The sequence below is a fragment of the Sinocyclocheilus rhinocerous genome, unplaced genomic scaffold (assembly GCF_001515625.1).
Source record: "Sinocyclocheilus rhinocerous isolate Xijiao unplaced genomic scaffold, SAMN03320098_v1.1 scaffold130, whole genome shotgun sequence".
Classification (NCBI taxonomy): Eukaryota; Metazoa; Chordata; class Actinopteri; order Cypriniformes; family Cyprinidae; genus Sinocyclocheilus; species Sinocyclocheilus rhinocerous.
In genome coordinates this window covers 248,280-272,975 of record NW_015623500.1, presented here as the reverse complement: position 1 = coordinate 272,975, position 24,696 = coordinate 248,280, and positions in this window count along the sequence as shown.

Genomic DNA, 24,696 nt, shown 5'->3' with positions numbered 1-24,696 from the left:
TCACCTACATCTTGGATGCCCTGGGGGTAAGCAGATAAACATCACATTTTCATTTTTGGGTGAACTATCCCTTTAACCATGGTTTTGTTACTTCAAATAATAGTTTACAAAGAAGTATTAAAGTTTTTTTTTTTTTGTGGTTATAAAAACAGACCTATTGGAACAACAGCCTTTAAAATGACTTAAAATGCATTATATAAAAACAATGAGGCAATAATGATTGATTGAATAACACTGTTAAAATACATAATGTAATACAAAATAAACAATTGATGTAGGCTACATTAGGCTTACATGCCATTACAAATGCCTGCAAAGGGAGCCAAAGGCCTGGTAAGTCATAAAGCGGGGAAAAAAACCTGGAGGCTGTGTTCAGTAGTTTCCTCAAACTGGCACATGGTGAGAGGTATACTAAGAGTGCACAAACACTCAACACACAAATCACATGCTCCTACTTCAAATTGTATAGTTTTCTTAGTTTCACATTGAAATGTCAAGCATGAGTGAACAAATCTTTGTTCCATATTTTCAAATGCTGTACAAGAAAGCATTGTTGCAGAATCATGCCAATTGAGAAGCAACATGAGTGCTTTGTTCACAAAACATTTTCACTTCAGCATAGATCATAGATCCTGCTGTTCACGAGAGAACCACGGTGCTTGCGTGTTATGTTGACACCATTTTTAAAAAGGCACCAATGTGAGCACAATTGCAAAAAGAAAAAAAAAGTACCTTTAATACATGAGGCTTGCATACAGTGTCCCTTTTCCTCTGCTTGTAACAAGTGCAAGGCTTCTGGGATGGGTTGTATTGTCAGAAAATCTGCTCTCATGTCAACTCAACATGTATGCATTTGTGAATGTGTCTGAGATCTACATATTGTGAGAAAAAAAGACATAATTTGATTTGTTTTGTTTTCTTCCACACAAATAATTTGCATCTTCATTTGTGTTCTGAAGATGAATGAAAGTCTTATGGGTTTGGAATGGTATGAGGATGAGTAATTGATGACAGAATTCACATTTTTGTGTGAACTATCCCTATAAACAATATTGTGTTCTCTTATAGGAAAACATGTTTTGAATCTTGACTGTTTCACCGTTTGTAAAGTTGAAATTTTGTGACCACTGTTTGGTGCAACACCAGTATTGTACGAGTGTTCATGTTTTCTTTTTCTAATTCTGTCTGTTACTGTTTAAAGCTAAAAAAAAATCCACAATACAGGCATTTTTCAGTGTTTGACACATTGTTGAGTAATTTAATTGAGTAATTGATTGATGAAATTGTTTTGTCCTAACCAATTTAAGGCAAACAAAAGCCATTGAGTGCATTTTTAAGAATGTTTACATGAAGTAAAAATAAACCATGTTCAATTCGTATATTGTGCTGGATTTATTTGCTTTATGTTTTTTTTCCATATATATATAGATGCACCATTAAAACAGAAAAAGTCCTGTTTTTTACTGTGGGCAGACCTTCAATTAATGGAAAATTTTTGTTTTTTAATTACGATACAAAGTCCGGGTAATGAGCTACCAGTACTTTCTTTTGAGTGTAAGCTAAGCTCCTCTACTGACCAATAGGAACATAATGATATTACCACTGTCTCACATACTATTATTTGACTTTTTTTACAGTTTCTAGCTATGCAGCCTTTATTACAGCTGTACCTTTTACAGTTTGCAGAACAGATATCAGAACATTAGAACATTACAATCTAAAATTGCACTTTAAAGCATTAAATTAACTAAATTAAAAGTTAAAATCACTGAATTAAAAATGAAAATAAATAATAAAGAAAATGACTACATTTTAACTGCTATAAGAACCACACATTAACTCATTTGAGCTTAGTAATTAGTTCTGTAGCCTACTAGCTTACATTTGATTTATCTATTACAATAGTCCACTTACAGTTACTGCTATCATGAAAATACACTTTATATGTAGGTTTAAAATTCTACAAAAGAGACATTTAATGTCCAAAAACAATTTTTTTAGCAAAATGTATATTTTACTCAGAATTATTACGCTCCTATTCGATTGTGCTCCTTCTGTTTAGCGTGCATGCGCGCATGCTCGTTGATCTCGCGTGCCTCGCCCACACCTGACAGCAAAATGGATACGTTTGCATGACTTTCTAACATTTACAGATGAAGAATGTAACTGTGACATGTCAGTTATGCACAGAGGAAAACACAACGTTTCAAATGCATTAAACAGCACAAATATATTCGCTGTTTGTCATGGTGGATCGATTTGATCCATGATCGACATTAAGGTCTGCTTAAGAATAAGCGTGCACAAATTAGTGAGATTGTGTGAATTTAATTTGTCGTTAATGGAACCGCTTTAGCCCCGATTGATTTGTTAGGTTATTTCAAGTCAGGTTTTGGACTTTAATCCCAGTTTTTCCTGGGGTCTCCATAGTGTTGTGATGCGTCATATTCACACAGCAGCAGCGGTGATGAGAGACACGCTTGAGAAATAGTTTAGAGAGGAGAAATCAATCTACATATAAAATATTGGTCACAGATTATTGGTCACTTTCTAAATAATAAAGGTATAGCGCATTCACTAATAATTATATATAAATGAATCGTTTTTTACCGATGCAAATATGTTAGAAACGATGCATCGCGATATGAATGACAACTTGAAGCCGATGCACACTTTTTAAACCGATGCATCGCATCGTTAACTTTTTATGCCAATGCACCGAGCAAATCGGGGAATCTTCCCATCCCTACTAAGGTATTTCCTAGAACGGCATAAGTTCTATTATTTCTGTGAGTCTCACTTTCTGTGCAAGGGCGCCCTCTGGCGACGAGTATGAATGAAACAGACACGTCTGGCAGACAAACCCTTTCCCCAGCTGGGATAGGCTTGCTAGCTTCAAGGTTGGCCGCATTTTCCTCACGATGTCTTGAAAATAGCTTTGTAAGTATAGCTGCGACCAAATCGATTTCTTCTCCTCTGTCAGCCATTGTTGGTTAAAAAAACAGCTATTAAATGTACAGGAATATATTTTAGCTCGTGCAGTTCGCTATAGATGCAGTTTGCAAGCTCTGACTAGTCCAGTTATCCATCCAAAGGACATGAAAATGCTGACGTTATTGTATGCCTTCTAGATGGCCCTGGTATCGCCAGCTTTAAAACTGATTGGTTAAAGCAACAATTTCATTGCCATTTATTTTAAGCTACAGGCGCCCACACTGTTGATTCTGAAGACTGTTGATTATTATTATTATACTGGAAGCAGGGCAACCAAGAGAAAAGCTATGTGAAAAGAATAGAATAGACTAATGGGAATAATTTAATACACATTAATGGAAAAAATATAGGCTATATTAAAATGTAAGTCAGTGATTCTGATAGTGTTTAGGCAATCAGAGAAGGCCTTGCTGGCCCAGAATGAGAGTTCAAACAACTGATAAAAACATCACAATAATCCACAAGTAATTGTTATGACTCCAGTTCACTTAACAACATCTTGTGAAGTGAAAAACCGAGTGTTTTAATATCTTCTAACACTTTCTTTGTCAACATTCTACTAACCCTAAACCTACCCTAACGGTCTACTCTGAGAGTTAGTAGACATGTAGTTGCAAATTAATGAGAATTAGTTGACATGTAGTTGACATGTAGTTACAAAGTTACTTGTAGTTAGTAGAATGTCTAAAGTGGACTATCGAAATAAAGTGTAACCTTAAATTTAAACCATCACTTCTGACCAAAATATGAGTCCATAATCCAATGCTAACCTCTAAAGAGATAGTTCACACATCAATGAAAATTCTATAAAACTTGTTTCTGTCACGTGTATGTTCCCGTTGAGTTCCTGTTTTCCTTATTTGGTCCTTCCAGTTCCTTTTCCCATTATTAGTATCACCTGCTCCTTGTTATTAGTTATCCCCATCACCTGTCTGTCCCTCGTTATCTGCCCTATTTAGTTCTAGCCTGTTCTGAGTTTCTTTGTCTGGAATTGTTTTGTCTACATTGCTTTGTGTGTTCTCCTGGTTCATTTGGAAGTTTATTAAAGACTGTTTGAAATGAATTCTGCATCTCCTCACAGTAGCAACCCGTGACAGTTTCCTTTTGTGAAACAAAAATGAATCCGTATTTTTTTTTCATACAACAGGGAGATTTTATTTATCCTATGTATTTGTGTTATTTGCCTGTGGTTCTTATAATGATCATTATGGCAGTTTTGTGTCTCATCCCAGATGAGTTCACCATGAGACCTTCTCATGGTTGATAAACAGATTAAGTCAACACACTGTTGAGAGGGAATGAGGAGAGATAGTGATTTACAATGGTCTTGGCATATTTAGATAAGAAAATCATTCTGTCTCAGTACCACACGTTTCAAGCTTGTTTCACAAAGATAACACGAGACAAGCTGACTGTATAATCTGGTAACTTAATTTAAACAAAAATTATAATGACATTTTCAACATTTTTATGGTTTAGATTTTTAAAAAAGCACACAAGATGGTTAGTGGGGCTGGCAAAGCTGGTTAGGATGATCCTTTTTTATGCTTTTATATTGTATTTGGGCTTTTTACATCTGGCTTTTTCAAAGGCTGTGCATTTCAGAAATGTATATGTATATATGTATGTTTGTATGTATATATATGTATTTGACTCATATTATGAATAAATACTGAACTGAAACTATCAGACAGCACAATAAAAATATCACATATTCTGAAGTTTAATTTTCCACCCATTTCACAGCAAAAAATTAACCTGTTTGCAGAGGAATAAGCAGTTTAAATTTCAAGGCTTTAATCTCAATATTTAGTATTCTCCTTTTTCGACAGAAAACATATTCTCTAGTGGAGAACAAAAGTAATAAGTCATTGGATGCATTTATTTGTAATTGCGATGGACATGTTCAATCAAGACACAACCTCTTCAACTTCCACATTCACAGGGCTGTTAGCCAGCTATTTACACTGATAGACAGAGGTTGATTTAAAAGGGAGGAACGTTGACTATTTGCCAAACATAAGAGGGAGCACCCATCAGTATTCACATGATAAAGTGCAAACATTGAGAGGGTCCTACCTGGTGAAAAATGCTCAGGATTCATGAACACCAGCTAGCTTTGATAAAACTATCCAGCCATTCAGGCATGCAAACTGTCACAGCCACCAAGTGACTTGCCTAAGCAATTAATTATTTTTAATCATCTAGTCACTTAATGTTGATTATTTTTTCACTGTGAGTGAAGATAGAGTCCACCTCTTCTCCTGCAAGTATTACTCTTATTCTGTCACACACATACATTTTATACTCTATTCTTATGAACATAATAATGATAATAATGAATGGTAATTCACTCCTTTGACAGTTCATTCCCACCCTTTGTCATCCTTTAATTCACTGTCGACTTACAAAAGACTTGTCTATTTTTGTCTCTTGCTGTCTAGACATTGATGCAGTTAATCAAAATGACCTTATTTAATACACCAAACTGCCCCACAACTGAGAACAAAGAAAGGAAACTATTGTTTAATTTTCTATACAGAGAACAATGGGGTTTGTTGTCACACTTTTTACACCATTAAATATTTCTTAGGGAGGTTTATTTTTGAAAATCATTCTATACAATTTATATACATACACATCGTTTAAAATCGTACAAAAAAAAGCCATTTAATATTTCCAAAGTAAATGGTTAAGAAAAAATATATAGTAGCTATAGTAGTTAATATATAGTCGATAGCTTGTATAAACATAAAAATTCATGAAACAGCCAAAATATAAAATGTAACATTAAAAAAAATTGTAATTTAGGAGGATTTTGATATACAGCCCCATATGACGACTAGCCCTAGCCTCTCCTGTGTTGCTGTGCTGAAATGATAATATATTCAAAACAGTGAATACCTCTGCAATCGTAAAAACTACCATTACAAAATCAGACACTGTGAAAGACGTTTCTGATGTATATGCTGGAAAGCTTTTCCAGCAAGATTTCTTATCCATTTTAATTTGTACTGTGGTACAAATAAATGTGCCTTTCATATTTTTGGTTTCCTATCTCTCTCTTCATTTCCAGGTTGCTCCAGAGATTAAGATTGAACATTTGATTTTGATGTTTCTGAATGAAAGTGAGAAATGGGAGACATCAGAAAGAACATAAATTACATACACACTGGTTGAATCCGACCTCAGAGGAAAAACTGACATCTTCAATCTGAAATACCTGAGGAAAATGTTGATTTCACTGTTAGATTAAATAGAAAGTATAGGTGAAATGAAAATGTATACTAAACTTGCTGTCAATATAACAGGTTTATACCTTCTGAGGACCAAACACTTTGTGGTAGTATTTCTAAATCAAATTATTTAAAATGTTTTCTTTTTATGTAAGGATTGGTTTAAAACTTTAAAATAATTCAAATAAAAATAAAAGTTTAAAATAATATGAGGGGTCTGAGTGCAAGTAAAATGAGACACTTTTTTGTGGAAAAGAAGAAAAATGATAATACAATACAATTATCACTCAAATACATGAACAATAACTACTTGCACATGTGAAAATGTGAAGATAAAAAAGAAATAATAAGATCCTGGTGAATGAGTGCTGATCTTCAGTTGCACAATTTTATTCTATGGCAAATGGTAAATGCAAAAACTGTCAATCTGAGTGATCAAAGGTTGATTTAAAAGGGAGAAACATAGACTATTTGCCAAACACAAGAGGGAGCACCCATCAGTATTCACATGATAAAGTGCAAACATTGAGAGGATCCTACCTGCATGGTGAAAAAAAAAGCTCATGATTCATGAACACTAGCTAGCTTTGATAAAGCCGTCCAGCCATTCAGGCATGCAAACTGTCGCAGCCACCAAGTGACTTGCCCAAGTAATTAAGTATTTTTAATCATCTAGTCACTTAATGTTGTTCATTTTTTCACTGTCACCTCTTCTCCTGCAAGCACCCAGTGACTACTATTCTGTCCACACATGCACAATTTTAGTGATCAATCCAATCCCAATATGCTCCAGCTAAACAACCCACGACTGGTCTTTCCTCATTTTCCCAAGCCAATTTCATCCAACATACCTAAAATCCAGTTTCAATAGGTTGAGCTTCCTGATGTTTTCAAAGGGCATTGGAAAACACCACATTTAAATAAAACTAGAATCATTTGTTTGATATCATTCAATTATCTCTACAGCATGGCATTAACTGAATAGATACAGAATCATCAGGATCCTTGTACCAATGACCCAGAAGTCCTCCCCACTAGCCAGCTTGTGGTCGATGTTAATGTCCTCCATGGTCCAGTCTGCTCTGTGTCTGATTGGAGCGCTAACATCTATCCTGCTGCAGTCTGCTGCTCTACATCTGATTGCAGTACCGACATCCTCCCCACTCCAGGAACTTTGTCGACATCCTCCAACCTCAAGCCTGATCTGTGTCGGACTGGAGTGTTGATGTCCTTTAAACTCCAGTTAGTTCAACACAGGAGATTGTGTCTTTGGAAAATAATAGCAAATTGGCAACAACAATTGAGGGTCAGTTTACTGCCAAAACACACACACTCTTAATTAAATAGCTGTAAAGCAGTACCACCATTTTAATGTCTTCTTCTATTTAGACATTCTCTTTACTGTCCTGATGGAAAAAGAGCAAAAATGGAGCAAATAGTGCTACAGTGTTTTAGTAAAAATTAATATGAGCTCCTTAATATAATATGATTAATATGAGCTCCTTAATGTGAATTATACAAGAATCTGAAAGTTTGAAATTTAAGATATCATCCTGCAAGATACTGCTGACATTTAATGCCAGCTATACTTTATCTTTTAAAAGATATCGATTCTTGTCCCTAAAAAATTGGTGATATGCTTGGCCATATGCTGGATGAAGGAGGTTTTGGAGCAGTATATGAAGGGACTGCCCATTTTGGAAGGTGACCTCAAGGTTTAGTTATTTATTCATACTAACAGTATCTAGCTAGCAATGTTTAGTCTTATACTCATCCCCATTTTAAAGAAATCCCAGTTTTTTGTTTTGTTCATAGGGTAGCAGTGAAATTTGTTAGAGGATGTGGTATATATAATTTATTTCTCCTCTCAGTCACTGTTTTCAGTTTAAAACATTTCATAGTAACTACAGATTACAAATGTTTCAATACTAATGGCCAGGTTTACTAACAGCTTGCACCAGCGCAAACCATCTTTTGGCATTAAAACAGTAGGCCTACTGTCAGGATATTACTAAAGATGTGCAGTGAAGAATTTGCACTGAAAACGCGCGGACACAGTTATTTTACCTTGTACCTTATTCGATATGCATTTGTAGGAGTTTCCTTTTTAGACGGAAAATTTTATGGGAGGAGAGTATTAAAATTAACCAGGCATGTGATTTACTAACGTTTGCGCTCATCAAATTTCGTATTTGTGCCATTATTTAATGCCCAAAAAAGCATGTCTTAAAGCAGGCGATAATTTGCGCTGCTCTTGGTAGATTGCGCTGGTCATTATGGAAATGAGATGTTGCGTCTCTGTGTTTTTTTTTGGTTTTTTTTTCATTTGCGCGTTGTCAGTAAATCACACACAGAAATTTCCACGTCCATCGGCGCTGTTTTGGAATCTAATTTGCCCTGTTTAGTAATTCTGGCCCTAAGTGATTAAGGCTACTTCCACACGAAGCCAGAGCTTTCCCTATCCAATCTTTTTTTCCCCTCGTCTCACAAAATATCTGCGTCCACACGAAACCAAGAAACCAACACAAAACGATGTAGTATACATGCCAGACCACTATGTGTCGCTGTAATTCTGCCACAGAGATACACTAAAAATTGAAAAGAAGACTTGGACTATGCGCATAAACCTTGCGCGCGGTATACAAACGAACATGGAACAATACATTTATTAATCTGTGTTAATGTTAGTTAATAAAAAGACAATCGTTCAGTGTTTGTTCATGTTTTTGTTGCTGTTACGTGACGTAGCGGTGTCTGACTAGGGGCGAGACGTGGGCTGATGACGTCATCGTTTCACAAAATATCAGGATTGGCTGTACACACGAAAACGCAAGGGCGTCGTTTTCAGATTTATCCACTCCGGGACCCGGTTTCAAAAAATATTGGTTTCATTCTCCCAAAACGCCAGATCCGTCTGGACGAAACGCCTATATGATACAAAATGTATGCGTATACAGCTAAACGTGTCTCCGTGTGGACGGGGCCTAAATGTCATTGTCAACAGACTGGCCTATTTTAAAAAAAAACCTCCATCTAAGTATGAAACTAGAGAATCTGCTGTTTAACCAGGACACACTTGAAGTAAAATTAATCTATTCCAGGTCTGGTAAAAACATACTAAAACTGTTTATAAGATATGTATTATCTTTCAAAGTTCTAGTGCAGCTCTTAAACTCGACTGGTGAGAGAATGCAAGTATGTGTCCAATGTGGGTGTCCCTTTTCAGAGAGAGCCTTGCTCACTTTTGAAGCACCACAAAATGGGATCCATTGTTGTGAATCAAAGAGAGTCAAAAAAGATTTTTGGTATTGCAGACTTACACAACAGACTAAATCTCTATCCCTAGGCACAGATCTGTATTGCACTCCTGTGTACGCAATGGAGGGAAAGTACCATGGTGAGCCATTCTAGAAACTTTCTGCCAGAACTCCACTGGGCTCTCCACCTCATTCAACTCTTCATGCCTGCCTCCTAATCAAACACACCTGCAACCCATTTCAGCTCATTATGGACTAGATATAAATGAATCACAAGCTCAGAATCAAGTCTAACGACGGACTAGTGAGAATGTGATGCTTTCTTATCTTCCTTCTCAAATTGTGCCATACTCTGTGTTCTCTAGGAGAGGTTTTATTCGTGGATTACTCACCTTGTAGTTTAACCATGTGCTCCTCTGCTAACCTGCGTCTTCCATTGTTTCCTTGTATCCATCGAAGTATTGGTTTTCCCTCATCTTCTACTGTGCTGTGCTGCCTGTGTTCCAGTAAACGTCTAGCAATAACACCTCTGCAGTTGGGTCTTAACATTTATCCTTCCATGTGGTTTGCATCCATAAAAAAGAAGACTTGACCAACGACATGGGCCCAGCAAAGGCCAATCAATACAGAGTACTGGCGATACCCTTGAAAAATTGGTGCAACAGCTCCACCGTTCCCTCATTGCTATCTCTAGTGCAACTGTGAGTCACCCCTGACTCTGTGCTTTGTACCCTTCCTGCTATCCTATTCAGTTGGACCTATAGAAGAACTCATGCAAGAAGACTCATATCAGGCAATCTGAATATCAACATCACATCCAGATCCTTTGTATGTACAGTGGCACCCCATATCACCTGCTCCCAGACTGTGCCCTTAGACCTTGATGCTTGCTGGAGATTTCAGTCACCTGTACTCCTAGAACTCACTCTTTTCTCAGCACAGTCTTGACAATAACCACCAATACTCTCTCCTTCAATGTAGAGGCAGTCATTGACTCAGAATTGGCAGACAGATTCATCTCTGGATCTGTCTAGTGCAGGCTCCACCTCTCGACCATATCTTGAGCCTCGGTCCTCTCCATCTGCTCAGGGTCAGCCTGTGGGAAAAGGACTTACTAAACTGTGACTTATTTAGATGGGCACTTGGCATGTGTTCTACAACAGAATTCCATGAGAGTTGGCCCTCTGTTTCCTTCTTCCCTCAAGATCCTGAGAGGAACAACAATCTTTACAAAAGTAGACTTCCACAGCATATGCAACCTGATCTGCATCTGTGAGGGGACGACACCCCCCCAAACCCCAATGTAATTTGCACCCAGGGTGTGCAGGGATTATCTGTTTGATAGTGGCATGGATGTCATCAATCCGGCTGGCTTATCAAAAGATGATATCTTTATCACAGGAAAATAGGTCAATTGTAATTTTGAATCAGGAGGGATGGGCAAAGACCTTGTGACCTACCAAGGAAAAATCATCGCCAAGAAAATGATTGTACAGCATTTTACTTATGGCTAGAGGTGCCCACAGAATCGATAAAGAGTAAATGGGTATTGAATAGAACTAAATGGGTAATGAATGGAATGTTGAATGATGCAAAAATCATACAAACATTTGCTGTAGTCACTGATATTTGCAGTAGTCCGTAGCTATGTTTCCATCCACTTATTTTTATGCGCATTTTGGAATATTGCATAAATAAATGCTGGATGGAAACACCAAGATGTGCATAATTCTAAAAATGCACATTAAAAAAACGTATGCGCACCACTGAGTAGGATAAACTTTTTATCCGATGAGGAAAAAAATGTGCATAAACTACGATGGAAACACATTTATATAACACATTTATATTAATAAATTCCACCTTGCGCATCAAAAAAGTCATGTGACTTTGCACGATGGGACGGGATAACTTGACTAACCCACGGACCAATCTCGTTGCACAGCATCTGAAATGTTGTTTTGGTCATTCTGAAATGCCTGAGCAAAGTCTGTCATCAAAGTAGGCCTATTTCTGTATACAGTAATTGTCTTACACAATTGCGTTCAAAAACAGCAGGCATCAACCTCCGAAAGCGGTGACAGCGTTTATTGTGTTTTGTCTGCTCGCTCAAAGGTGCAAGTAATTTACCATATATAAAAATTATTATATTTAGTGGCTCCACCTACTTTTCGTAGTGATATATAGTGCTAGTTTATCAGGAAGTGACTATTTTGTTCTCTTTGACTCGGATGGAAACAGTGCTTTATTTACAAACTTTTTATGTGATATTCCAGTTTTGTGCATGAGTTAAATTTGAATCTTTGAATGGAAACATAGCAACTGATATGAACCTAGTCAGTGCCCAAGGCCACCCTAAGATCCGGATAACCTGAGAGAGAGAGCTCTTGGACTGCAAAAAACTCTCTTACTCAAGTCAACCCAATCTCAAATAGACCTTACTAGGTTTTCTAGTGCCAGAGCTTGGTCTTCGAGTTGTTTTCTTGACTTGAGTTCTAGAGCTCCACCTCTGCCACCTAGCCCTGATGTCTCTCTTTATAAATGGTAAATAATATGCATTAAATAATTTACTTTTTCCCATAATAAGAGTATTATTGATAAAATACTGAAAGAAATGCTATTTGTATGGCCTTTTAAAACCTACATGCACATACACCGTATCCAATGTCAACTCACTTATCAAACTTCTCTGTAATCCTCTGAAAACTTTGACAGAACGATTGGTTGAAGAATCAAGCATCACTATTAGTCAGTACACTTCCTAACACCATACACCAAACATTTCAGTTTGACAATATCAAAGATAATTGCTTAAACTCAATTACCAGATTAACAAATGCTTTAACTGCTTAACTCTTCTGTATTGGATGGTACTTAAATTTACTTTTTCACACAGACATTGTTCAGGGTGTTAACCGAGTGGGTTATAGATCATTTCAAAAGACTTGTTTCAGAGAAACGTGCCGGCACCATGAACAACTGTTTAAATACTTTAAACCGCATAAACACATTTCATTACACCAAATACACAAAATAATGTTCTTTTTAGCAGCATCATATGACCCCTTTAAGGGATAGTATCTGGCCTAAAGTAGGAATTAAAATTCCTAAAGTATGAATATCTAGAGTCTCCAACTGTTTTGATATTCATGCAGAAACAGCTGCATCCCAGTACTAGGGTTAAAATACCCTTTTTAATTGCTTTGTTACTTTTTTCAAGTTCATTTTCAAAACTCTTAGTACAAAGCTGCAAAATGATCATACAGCTCATTTAAAGATTAGCTTGGAAAAAAAAAAAACAGAGTCAAAACTGCAACAAATTGAGAGACTTTACTGTAGAATTTTCTATTCCCCACGACTCCAGTTATTAAGACAATTATTAAGACACAGCTATTTCTGAAGCAGTGTTTCTCAACCTGTTACTGGAAGCACATACATTTTCAAAGTCTTCCAAATCAAACACAACTAATTCAATGCATCAGCTTGTTAGTAGAGATTCCAAGACATGAAATAGACGGGTCAGATAAGGGAGACATCCACTGTGCTGTCGGTGTGCCTCCAGGAACAGGGTTGGGAAAAGACCATGGGTTGGAAAAAGGTGTCATAAGGTCACTTACTCATGATGTCCATGAAATGCAGCATTGAAGAAAAGCTGATTGGCTGTCAGGTGCACCCCACTAACTAAAACATACTAATGTTCTGGCAAAAGAAAGAAAAAAAAAGTAGTTTCATCTTTTCTCAAGGTTATGTGTTGGAATATCGTTCAGATTATTTTGCTGGAATCTAGAGCCTCTGCCATCTAGAAAATACACCCAATGAAAATGTTGACAGTCTTTTAAAACATTTTATGTACTAAATTCTTTGCATAGTGTTTACATATATTTACAGTCATTACAAGGCTCAGTATTAAGAGCATTAACATGAGTGAGCATGAGTTATTGAGAGGAACATGATCATGATCTTGAATTCCATGCAAAGCCTCAGTTGATATGAAGTCGCCTTGCTGCCTGTGTGTGGAAAACATTTTCATTTTAGAAGAGCCTGAGGCGATAAGTCACTCTGCCGCACTGTTTCTCTCTATGTCAACATGAGAATGGTAGCCTACAAGTCATTCACACTCTCAAACAACAATATCTCAGTATGGAGCTCAAATATGACTTTTATAGATCAGTTCATGTTTGTCATGTCGTGCTGGTGATCAGTTTGTATTCATGTAAATTCTTCAGGGAAATGTCGTATCGGATTTGTGAAGGGGATATTTCACAATATTCTAGTGTTTAAGAGAGATGTAAAAAAAAGATGCATTACTTATATTTTTTATTGCGACGTAAGAATATAAATTGCTTCTGTTTATGTATTTTTTGTTATTGACTAACTTCCTCCGTCAAACATTCATTAAGATATTCACTACACACTGTATACAGTGTGTCCTTGCTATGTTTATCATCCATGTCATCTTTAATTTATTCATGATGAGCATCCATTGTGAGCATTGTTTTTGTACAGTGCACATATGAGAAAATACACACACACAATTATGCATAATGAGCCAATTTGCCTAGGAATGGTTCACCTGTCATTTACTTATTCAATTCAATTCAAGTTTATTTGTATAGCGCTTTTCACTAAAGATTCAAAATCCTGTATTAAATGCTTACTGAGAAACAAAATACATTACACTTTCAAAACCTTTTAATTTATTTCTTTCAGCAGCAAATAAAAACCAGTGCTGACAAGTCAGGGAATATGCATATACAACACAATATACTCCCCTTTTATACACATACAAAATAATGCAACAAGCTTGAAATATGTAAATTTTTGCAATTTTTTTCTTTTTTTTTTTTTTTTTTTTTACATACATGATACACTTATCATCATGCCGTGTTCATGTGTGCTTATTTATTCCATGGAACACAAAAAAGAAGAACCTCCATGCAGTTCTTTTCTACAGCTGCCAAGATCTGAAAAAGAAAAACACCATAACAGAATTATAAAATTGCCCATATGACTCATGAACTATATTCTGAGCCTTCTGAAGCCAAACAACAGTTACATTTTAATTTTTAATTTTAAAGATTCAGTTAAATTTTAGTTTCTGATAAAATAATTTTGGCCCCACTTTATATTAAGTGGCCTTAACTACTATGTACTTACATCAAAAATTAAGTACAATGTACTTATTGTGTTCATATTGTATTGTAAAACACTTTTGCTGCTATTGAGGTGGGATACAGGTAAGGTTAGGGACAGGTTTGTTGGTATGGGTAGGTTTAAGGGTGGATTAAGGTGTAAGGGATGGGTCAACTGTGTAATTATAAATGTAATTACAGAAATTAATTACATGCAGGTATTTTTAAAATATAAGTACAATGTAAAAACATGTACACAATAAGTGCATTGTACCAAATTATTAATTTAAATGTAAGTACATAGTTGTTAAGGCCACTTAATATAAAGTGGGTCCAGAATTTTTAACAGAATGTATTTTTACTAAGAGAAAGACACAAGATCTAGGATAACTAGGATAACACACAGATGGTGCCATTTGGTACGATTTGGTATTCTGTAAAATAATTATGTAAAGCCTCTGTTTTTGCATAGCATCTCATATATTGCCATAATGGAGTAATGAAGTATTCTGCCCTCCTCTCATCTTGGCCAGAGTCAGAGGCTTCCTGATCCACTGAAAAACTGCACTTGGCAAGTAATGAGTTTAGCTGGCTAGTCAGCACATTAGATTGTTCCAAATGAGCACTTAATTCATTGCTTCCTGTTTAGAGATTTGTAGCGGAATTCGTATGGTAATTGTGGGGGAAACAGGGAGGGCTGAAGAAAGATCGTTTGGTCCAAAAACAAAGCCTGTGTGATCTGAGGACTGGCCACAGTGGAAATCAAGCATCGTTGTATGAGGTACTAAGTCAATCAATCAATATTTCCAATTTCATTGATATGTTAATTTCTTTATAAGCTACATTTTGAAAATCAACTGGCATGTTCTCAATACATGTAAAAAAAAATAATAATAATAATAAAATAAAAATTCTGAATATAATTGAGCTTGCCAGTTATGAAAGAAAACAACTTCTGGATAATTTGCCCTGAATTAACTTTAAAGGTGCCAAGTGGTGCAAATATAAACACTGCAAAATGTTGAGTATTTTAATAGGTCGACGTTAATAAAATGTGACACAAATTCATTGTCATTAGGCACAAATTCATTAAATTTTCATCCCTGCACTCAATCTCACTTAGGAAAGCAGTGATTCATCAACCAAAATCAAGCCCAACAAAACTAACAATTACAAAATAGAACTACACATTTTTGTGGTCCCTAGATGTGTTTTGATTAGATTCTGAGATACACAGAGGCACGCATTCATCCTCTTCACACCTTGTGTTAGTCAAGGCATTCAATAGGATTTTCTTTCATTTGCATGCCTACGGAACTCATTATAAGTTAATCTTGTTCCGTGAAAAATATGCCTTCTGGATATGACCTTAAAATATCACTCATTTAATCAGTGACATATTTATTCCTGTGTAATGCGCTTAGAAACTCATTTACATTTATTACTTAGTACCATACTGTGCATATCCATATTCAGAATTATACATTTGGACTTAATTTTGCATTCTATTTTCTTAAAAAGATGAAAGACTGATTGAGATTAATTTCATTTTATATTAATTATTCAGTCTGCAATACACACAATGTGCACAGGCACTATGCAATGAAATCATGTGACCTGCAGATAAACTGTCAATCCCAGTTTATTACGACTGATTGATAAATGCAAAGTCATGTTAAAGGCACAAAATGTAATTTTCGCCGCTAGAGGGTGCGTATTTAAAATAAACAAAGAGGCAAAGGCGTAGTTTGATGACGCCGTGACAGTGTGGAATCATGGGAGTTGTGGTCTTCATCCCCACAGCCGATGCAATCCGACGGGACTCGGGCAGAAATCATGTTCATGGATGAGCTAATGATTTATTAATGTAGTAGAATGAAGCAGGGTGAGGCTGAAAGCCGTCGAAGCGAAACGAGGCCGCTGAACGAGCGTGACACATGGCTCGAAAGCAGCGGAGCTTTTATTATGCTACAGTCGACCGCTTCTGCTCCTTCCGGTCGTGCGTATGTGGGGGAAAAAAGCACCGCTGTTTCATCATACTAGATACATTTGAAAGTTCTGTTATAATGCTACTCTGTGCAGTCGTCACCGGTCTATTGAAAAGCACAATATATTAAAGCGTCTTTGGTGTTTCCATGTTTTCTACAAAACAAAACCGGAACTCGAGAGGGTATGACATCATTGGCAGGCGACACAATGACACTATGGAAACGGTCCGTGTCACTAGTTAAAATAGCTTTTTTCTCTGGATTTAAACATTCGGGATAATGCAAGTACACAAGTCAGCAAAACATAACACTGTTCTAGTGGTTTTTGGATATTTTAATTAAAAAAAATCTTACATATTGTGCCCTTAATGTAAACATACCATAACCTTCATTAATGTCATTCTCCAACTAGACATTTGTCTAACTGATTTAGGGCCAGATTTACTTATGCAATAAAAGCTCTGATGGCAGTGGAAAGTTCAACATGATTGTAACGAATTCAGTCCACTGAAGGCGAGCGTAGTGAAGAACTCAAGTGCATTTTATTTACAGGTGATTGATACTGACCATGCGCAAGTTAAAGAACACAAACACAGCCATGTCAAGCACAAAGGGTTAAGACATGCTTTTTTTGTGTGTTAAATAATGGTGCAAATACCATTGCATGAGTCATTTAAATGCTTTCCTCCCATAAATTTTACCTATGAAAGGAAACTCATACAAATGCATATGCAATAACGTCTTCCACAAAAATAACTGTGTCCACGCCTTTTCATTGCTAATTGTTCACTGCATGTCTTTACTAACTCCTGACAGTAGTTTTTTAATGACAAAATATGGTAGTAAATCTGGCCCTACATCACTTATTCATTCATTAAAGACCTGATAGAAGTCAAAAGTTTCCATCGCCTGTAAGTTTACATTCCACCTGGACAATGCTCTTATGTTGCCACTTTGTTTGTCTTGCATTTGCAAATAGGAAATGTGAAGCAAGTTTAATCACATTTTCCTCTAGACAATTCCCATAATTAGTTTGAAAAGCCTTGATTAACCTGCAGCTGTGTCACAGCAGATAGTGGGGAGGGATCACTGCAGACTGCTCTCCAGTAATTAGTTTGGGAATATTTGGGAGCCAAGAAGGAAAAGTCGCACCAGGAGTGAAAATGTCATTTTCACGGTTCCAGCTACCTTCTGACACCTAATATCCTTGACCTCTACTATGCAGCTGTGACAGTGAAAGAAACCCATTTATTTCGAGAATTATATCTGGACAGTAGATACACAGCATAAAATGTGAGTGTAATGTCAGTCAAAGTATAAAATATACTAATAAACAACAGCAAAATGGTTTTTAACTTTTCAGAATGGTGAGAATTGGACTAAAATCACTCTCCCTCATACAAATTAATTTACTCTCTAAACATATAGTGATCTAAACATATACAACATATGCAATATGCAATGCAATAACTAAATTTAGTAAAACATAACCTGTCTTGAAACATGGCCTCTTACCTGTATCTAAACCTTCAAATAATTCTACTAATCACTTTGTAAATAACCCCTTGCCTTCTAGTGTGAAAGAACTACATCTAGCATATAAAAGCCTGCTGAACATAGGCATATTCAAGCTTACCTTGGCGATTTGAGCTAAGTATTAAACTTCAAGTTAGGTTGTCATCTTTTATAATTAGATGAGCCTGCCAAAACTGGTCATAGTGAAGAAATCTGTGTACACTGGACATAATTAAGCCAATTGCCTTCTCTTGACAAAATGTAGGTTTCCAAATAGTTTTTTTCTTTCTTATACAGTCTCAACAACTTAAAATCCTTAAACTTCCTCAAAAAGTGTTGCATCTTTGTATTTGTGTCTGGACTATCCAAGATGCTGATACTATTTGTCAGTAATTACCAGCCAGACACATCTGCGACTAATTCGCCCATTTGTCCATTTATCTGATTTGCTGAAAGGCAAGGATTGGTAAATAATTGCTATGATTCCCACTTATTGCATGTGGATTACAGACATACTTGTTTGGCTTTTGCTTGGTCGTTTTACGTCACCAGCTAAAAGTACGTTGCACTCTTAACATTAAACTCTTTACATAATGAATATTATGCAGGGAGTTGGGCTTATAAACCTAGAATAGTGGAGGAGACATATGCCCAAGTTACCCTGCTGCATGGTTGGCCATATGGCAGAAAAATTTCGCTTCTTGGCTATAGTAGAAACAACTGAAGCAAGGGTTGAAAGGCTCTTGAATGATCAAGAGTCTTGTTGTGTCCTTCAAGTGTTTTGCAGATGAAAAGATAAAATAAGATAAACTGCTATTTTTGAAACTCTGCTTTTTCTTAAGGTTTAATCATAACATCAAATTTGAAACTAGAGCAATGCCTCACCTTTTTACCCACACTAAACTTAAAAGGACAAATCATGTACTTTAGAATAAATATTCAGGGTCTGACAGTAGCAAGTGAATAAGCTTGCTGTCTTGCTACATCAAACATAATAATACTTTTAAAGCATACAGCACTAAGAAAATGTCTGTTTTTGGAAAAGGTGCATTTCAAAGTCACTTTTGATATTACTCTTTATATTAAGGATGAGAGTCATCACAGTCCTGTAGCATGAAAGGATAAGCTGCTTTCTGAATCCTGCAAGATATTCTGCCAGACCCCGTACTTTATTCTCCTGAGGCTTACGTTGGACAGATATTCTTTGCGCCATCTGCTCCAAAACTGTTCAGACAAATACTGTACTCTCCTCCACCTTTTCCTAGCATTGAAATACTTAAAAGAAAATACAACCTTTTCTGCGACAGCTACACTCGTTTTTTTAAAACACAACCATGACACCCACTGAACTTGTCACTGACGTTCCATGGCAAACAAGCTTCCTGGCATTTTCCTCCATTATTTATGACTACAGTGATGATGGGACATATTAAATACTTTAAGCTCAGTGGCATAAATCTCTTCAATGCGCTATAAATGTAGTGCTGCTGATGTTTCGAGAGTATTTTACTCATATTATAATAGTATCTATATTATAATAGTCTTTATAGTGAGATTTCTTAGTGAGATTTGCATCCTATACAATTAAAATCACATTGTGGTTTTACACCCTTTATAGGGTACACCTTTATCTAAAGCAACTGAAGCAGTATTATTTGTAATAATTACATGACGTACATGTTTCTTTCTCTTTTTTATAAGACATTTCTGCTCTGCATACTGTATATACTCCCAAAACCCAGTAGCGTTCCCTCACAACATTTACATTCCATCACTTTTATTCATTTAGCAGACCCTAAAAATGTCAAATGTAAAACTTTAGCATAAAAGCCACAATATTATCAGCACACAATGGCAAGTGTAAGTATAGATTATTACACAAGTTATTAAAGTTGTCCAAATGAAGTTATTAGCAATGCATATTACTGATCAAAAATTAAGTTCTGATATATTTACGGTAGGAGATTTACTAAATATCTTCATGGAACATGATTTTTACTTAATATACTAATGATTTTTGGCATAAAAGAAAATCGATAATTTTGACCCATACAATGTATTTTTGGCTATTGCTACAAATATACCCGTGCTACTTATGACTGGTTTTGTGGTCCAGGGTCACATATTGTCAACTGCAAATGTCATGACATGAAAATAATAGTTAAATGATGCTATCTGCCATCAAACCCCTTAACGGGCAGATGTTCACTCCCACAATGCCTCTCTAAACAAAAAGTAATAATAATAGTATTTAACTCCAGTAATTAGCACTCATGCTGTATTCACTCTTGACCAGAGAGGTGATGAATGAATTCTGACCAGCGCTCACAGTCATGCACTTATTGTATGATCAATAATGAAACTCAGTCTCACAGCTGACCCTCAAGGGGACAACACTTGATGTTTAAAAAGCACCTGGATAACAGTCGTTCAGTGCTAATGACGGATAAAGACAAGACAAATGGCAAAAACTAACCATCTCTTGAGATTCGTCGGTCAATAGATCTAATTCCCCTACATTAGTATCTTTCCAGATTTCAGTGTTTACAACTAAAGCTACAATGCAAGGTGTGCACAGTTGTTGGTCTCGTTAAGTTATTTTGCATCATATCAATCAGGCAGCTTAGGGACAGGCTGTCAGTCGTGCTGAATGACAAGGATGATAATGTTCCGCTCTGTGTGATGGATTGTCATGTCAACACTACAAAGTGGCATGGCAGATTGCTGCGGATGGGGAAATTAGGCTTCCATATCATTGCACTCACACTGATGAACTTTCAAGCCCCACCTTCAGATAAACAGGTGGCGATGCTGCATCTAGGGCAGAAACATATTTAAACAGTGCCAGAATAGGTGCTTGTCATTTTCCTTTTTCCAGAATAATCCATTACATGTATTGCCTATAGCATTTGAATACATTAAACACGTCTGCATCATACATATAAAGGAGCGTCACCCGGCGGAGGGGAACCGCCTCGGTCCAGCCGTGGCTTTGTAAAGAAATAATCTGGCTTCTTGTTTATTTAATCTCTTTTCGGTGACAAAAAAGACCAGGCCCTAAAAAGAGAATTCCATTCATCTTTTGTCTCTCTTCATTTCAAAGAATGTCACTTTCGTCTGTAATCGGCATCGAAAAATAGGAAGATTGAGTATTTGAGCTCAGCATGTGCTTGCCAGAGCTCGGCTCATTTGTCAAAGGCAGCGTGCTGAGCTCTAACACCAGCCCTGTTTCGGCTTGTATTGATCAATTCTGTCATGTGTATCTGCAGCAGGTGATACTGAATATCTTTCCTTGTGTTCTGCATGACATTTTAGAGTTGGCAAACAGACAGTTGGCCAACACACAACGAAGCGAAAGAAGAAAGGAAGGCTTTATCTCACATTTTTCACAACAATATGTATACTACTACAGTACATGCCTAATTTCCTGATAACAGGTTAGGATAATGAGATGTAACCACCACCCTGCCTCAAGTAAAAGGGATCATAACTTCATATCCATAAGTGCTAACAAGCTGCTTGCCATCTCTTTACAACTTAAGTGGAGCTACTGTTGACAGAGTGCTGCCAGTGCAGATTTCCCCTTTCTTCCCTTTTTTTTTTTTTTTCCTAAAGCATGTTTTCATTCCTGGGTCAAAAAATCCTTTCTGTCTGTGTTTGGATTATGATGATTAAAAAAAAATTTATAAACATTTTTTAATCAAAATGCATGAAGTGAAACCTGATATTTTTGATGGCATCAAAACTTTGGATGCTGCATTCTGCATTACAGGACTTCTAAAATACGATTAAATGTATTAAATCATTAATCAGTCTTTATTTTGTATTTTATTAATTATTATTACTATTATTTTAAGAAAGCATTTTCACTTTAAAGGGTATATAATATAAAAAGTTATATGGGGTAAATTCACAATTTAAGGTAAGCTGTCACAATGCTATTACTAACCCAGTTTGAATAAAAATACAAAGCAAATCATGAAACAGCAAAAATAAAAAAGGTATTTTCATTTATGCATTTGGCAGACACTTTTATTCAAAGTGACATATGCTATATTCACAGTACACATTTGATCAAATTCATTCTCCTAATTGTTACGGAACGACTGAGAGAGACGTGCGGATCCATATGCAAAGTTTTTATTAAAAGATGTGGTCAAAAACAGGCATGGGTCAGACAATGGCAAACAGGTATGTTGAAGACAAGACAAAGAGTAGTCCGGTAAGCAGGCGTGGGTCAATCGACGGCGAACGTAATCCAAAGGGCGAGGCAAACAGGTAATTCAACAGACAGACTATAGTCCAGACGAGGGGCAAACAGAGTCCGAAACGGCAAGACAAAAGGATATCCAAGACAGGCAGGTGATCAGGAAACAGGCTACCATGCAAAACCAAGACGCGACTAGACTAGGGCTAGGAACTAGAAACTAAGACAGGGAATTGGCTCCGTAAAGTAGCAGTCACTAGGAGAGCGATAATCGCTAAACAATACTTGGCGATCTGAGAAGGGTCTGAGTGGGTGTTAAGCCAGGCTCACACTGTGCGATTTTTTAAAGTCCTTTAGGATTGTACTTGTCAGACTGTATGAACATGATGATCATGTCACACTGTGGGATCTCAGTTGTCATTAACGTCAGACTGTACGACAGTCATGACGTGTTAAAAATGGGTGCGCGCAAGAAAACTTGTCCAGAGTTTTACCTTATCAACCCATACACGTTCAGTGACTGCGAGCTGCATTGCACGCGGGGCTGTAATGTTGGCTGTCATTAAAAGTATATGAATGGCGGCAATACCGGCGTATTTATGCAGAATAGTGCAAGCAGCACTACACTCCCACATGAAAACAGCAGCGCAACCGGTGTTTATCATAGCAAAGGCAACGAATCAGATGAATTCCGTGAGCGGAGGACGAGAGCGCCGGAGTTTATGCGGTTAAAGAAATCTCTAGCATTAATTCTGATCATGTCTTGTCTTGAAAAACGAAGACAGTTTGACATTCGTCATAGGAGAAGTCACACTGCAGGACTGTGCGCCAAATCTTCTGACACTGCCAGAAGTTCGTCGGAGGTAAAATTTGATCACAAGATTGACATCTTTTATTTCTAAAAAAAAAAAAAAGCCAGTCATGTTGTATGTTCTATAAGAGGTATTTGGATGTGTAACTTTATGCACACTATAAAATTACATTCTTATCACTAAAATAGTAGAGCACGGCACCAGCAATGCCATGGTCGTGAATTTAATTCCACGGAAATACTTTAACATTAGCTCATTGGAAAACATACCTCTACCTACATTTTTGTAAAACTGTTCATATGTTTCGAAAACTGAATATATTTTTAGTGCAACTCACTGAACAATTCAGTTTGAAAGTGTCACAAAACATGCAGACCTGTGGCCATAGGCACGTTTTCCCAATGAGCCTGGGTTGAAATGCAGGATCTGATAAAAATGTATAGCTTGAAAATAATGCAACCAGTTCTGGATAAAAGAGGAATTCATTAAAATGTAAATGTATAATATTGAAAGAACTTGAAAATGTGCCTCCTAATACAGGGGTCACTTCCAGTTGTGTAATTTCCTCTTGTTGACATCCTTGTCATTTACTCCCATTGTTGTCTTCTATGGATAGGCCTCATTACCCAGCATTGCTATGCCACCTTGCTGAAACCTAAATAATTATGAAATGTGTCTCTCCCTGTTTGAAGCAGTGAACACCTGATTGGGCTTCACGTACCCAACTGTTCTCAAGCCTAATCCGCCCCAGTAAATAAAGAGCAGATGATTGGTAATGTTCAGGAGGCGGCAGGTGCTCTCATGTGATTGCATTCACCCCAACGGCCATTAGAGGTTTATCGGCTCTCAGTCAGGCTAAGCTGGGCGGTGATGGTGGATAAATGTAGCTTCACCATTTGAAATAGCTTGAATGGAAAGACTTCTGTTGTTGTGTCTAAGGTGATAGATTAGGCCCGGAAAAGGTGAAATATGTCTTGAGGGAAACAATGTTGGTAAAAGAGAATAGATGGCCATATTTACCATGCAGCCTTGCAGATGTATTCATTCCCTACACTGGCCTTCAGCTACACTAAAAACAGACCCTGAATTCCGCTGAGCCAGGTGGTCCAGACAAAATGCTCATTAACAACATGACCGCAGACATGGATCCTTGCTCAGATGGATTTATACATGCATCTCTTGTCTCGAGCTCCTGGGCACCAACGTCTGATAACAGCAGTGTACTGGAATGACACATTTACAAGGCGTTATATCAGCAGAGTTACAGGGTAGAGCAAGGACTGGGAAGTAACAGGATGGCTGCTGAAAGATAAAGAGGATAATGATGAAAATGGTGATTTTTTTGAGACATCACACAAACGGGTCACACATACAGTGTTACTTTGTACCGTAGATACTGACTAGGCTACAAAGATAAACTCATCATGCATGAGTAAGAAAATATTCTGAGGGAAAAAAGTAAATGTTCAGATGTATTTGGTTTATAATTTGATTTGTGATCATGTTGATGTTAAATGACTGAATTAAGCAGGGATGTTTCTATCCTTTCATCAGT